We start from the raw sequence: 2,273 nt of genomic DNA on the forward strand, positions 1-2,273 counted from the left end.
AGACATGGACAGGGAGGTGCACGATGGAAGAGCCGCTTGAACAGAATGAAGCCTGAATCCCAGGAGGAGAAGTCAGTGGACGAGGGAGCAATAACGGACTGGTCTCCAGTAGGAAAGGCAAGGGAAGAAGTAGAAACCATGGAGGAAATGATGACACAGCAGGAATAAAGAACAAACATGGTGAGGATAGAGAGAGAGAGAGGAGGTGGTGGTAAGAAGGAAAACTGAACCAAATCAAAATAATATTAAAGTTAGAGTCGAGAGATGCGCAGGAGTTTGGACAGAGTCCTTTTTTACTGACAGAGTTAATGGGTAAAGTGGGAGAGATGGAGATGGTGAGGTTTGTAAGGGATGGTAGTTTGCTAGTTATTTAAAAAAAAAGAAAGATAAGTCAATGAAAATGAAGAGTGTGTGTGGAAGGATGGTTTGTGATTGGAGAAAATAAAGTAACATGAGGAGTGAAATGAAAATATGGTACAGAACTGAGGAAGGAAGGAAGGTAGAAAGTTTTTCTGTGTTACAGAGACATGGCAGCAACCTGGGACATACTAATGAGGCCCGCCCACCCAGATACCACTACCTCAATAAGGCTCCAACAACTGGCCTGGGTGGGTGCCTTGGTGTTTAACATCACAACAACATTGATACAGTATTTCACCCGTGTCTGTGCCCAGTAACGGCTCCTTTGAAAGTCTGGTTTTTAGCTGCAAAAAACCTTTTTCATCAACAATAGTCCTCATCTATCACCTCCCAAACCACAACCAACCTTCATCTCTGACATACACAATTTCCTTCTCACACTCTGCACAGCACACTCAAATATTCTGGTTATTGGTGATTTTAACGTACACATGGATTCCAATAACTGTCAACTGGCCTCCAATTTCAAACATATCCTGGTCTCAACCTCCAGCAGATTGTGGACGGCCCCACACTGGACCTTGTCATTACAGACTCCCTCCCAATCACAGGCCTTCAAGTACATGACGTTGGTGTCTCCGATCACCTGGCTATGGTTATAGTTAAAGTTCCATTATTGGTCCCTCTCACCAAACCAAAACGCCATATACTGAAATACAGAAATATCAAAAACTTGGATTCCACCTCCCTCAGTCAACATCTCCAGCTTCTCTCCCCCTCTCCTCAATCATCAGCTGACGACTTAATGGACTATTATAACACCAGCCTCACCTCCATTCTTAACTCTCTTGCTCCATTGAAAACCCAAACTGTCACATTTACCCGCTCTGCCCCCTGGTTTACAGACGAGCTGAGAGGGATGAAGAGGTCTGGTCGTGTCCTGGAGCGTGCCTGCAAAACATCTGACCTGACGGTGCATAAGTTGGCCTACCGGGAACATCGTAGGGCTTATGCCAAAGAACTCTCCAAGGCTAGGTCAGAACACTATTCAACACTCATAAACAACAGCTCAGATAATTCCAAAAAACTGTTTTCCACAATTAATCACATTCTCAAACCACAGATCTCCTCATTCTACACCGACACAGACACAAATTGCAAATGGCTTTCTTGATTTCTTCACATTGACAATATCCGTTCCTCATTCCCATTTGTCAATAGCACATCATTGGACCGGCCCAAAAACCTACCACAATTCTCCATCACAACGCAGCAGCAGGAGGTCGAGAACATCATCCGTAAATCTAACCCATCCTTGATCCCCTCCCATCTCCTCTGCTTAAAACTCACAACAAATTTAAACAAAATAATAAACCTATCCTTGGAAACCGGCCATGTTCCAACCTCCCTTAAAACCGCTCTCATTAAACCCACCTCGGACCCTAAACCACTGTCAAACTTCAGACCAATCTCAAATCTCCCATTCATTTCCAAACTCCTTGAAAAAGTTGTTTCCACCCAGCTCCATAATCATCTAAAATCTAACAGACTTTATGAGAAATTCCAATCTGGTTTTGGCCCCTCCCACAGCACAGAAACAGCTCTCATCATGGCTTCTGGTTCCGGTTCCACATTCCTCCTCATTCTTCTCGACCTCTCTGCTGCATTTGACACGTAGACCACCATATCCTCCTGCACCGACTCCAGCACTACACAGGTCTCTCTGGCTCCGCCCTTCAATGGTTTCACTGACAGAACTGAATATGAAGCTCTGTCAGTGTCCAGCTCCTCCCTGGAGGAGATGTGGGGGGGGGATGAGTTCAAACTGGAACCTCTCATCACCTCTGTTTTATTTTCTGGACACACCTTCCCCTCTGTCACAAACCTCAGGGTTAAATGTGACCCCCACCTTT

This window comes from Gouania willdenowi, chromosome 16 (genome assembly GCF_900634775.1).
Source record: "Gouania willdenowi chromosome 16, fGouWil2.1, whole genome shotgun sequence".
Lineage (NCBI taxonomy): Eukaryota > Metazoa > Chordata > Actinopteri > Blenniiformes > Gobiesocidae > Gouania > Gouania willdenowi.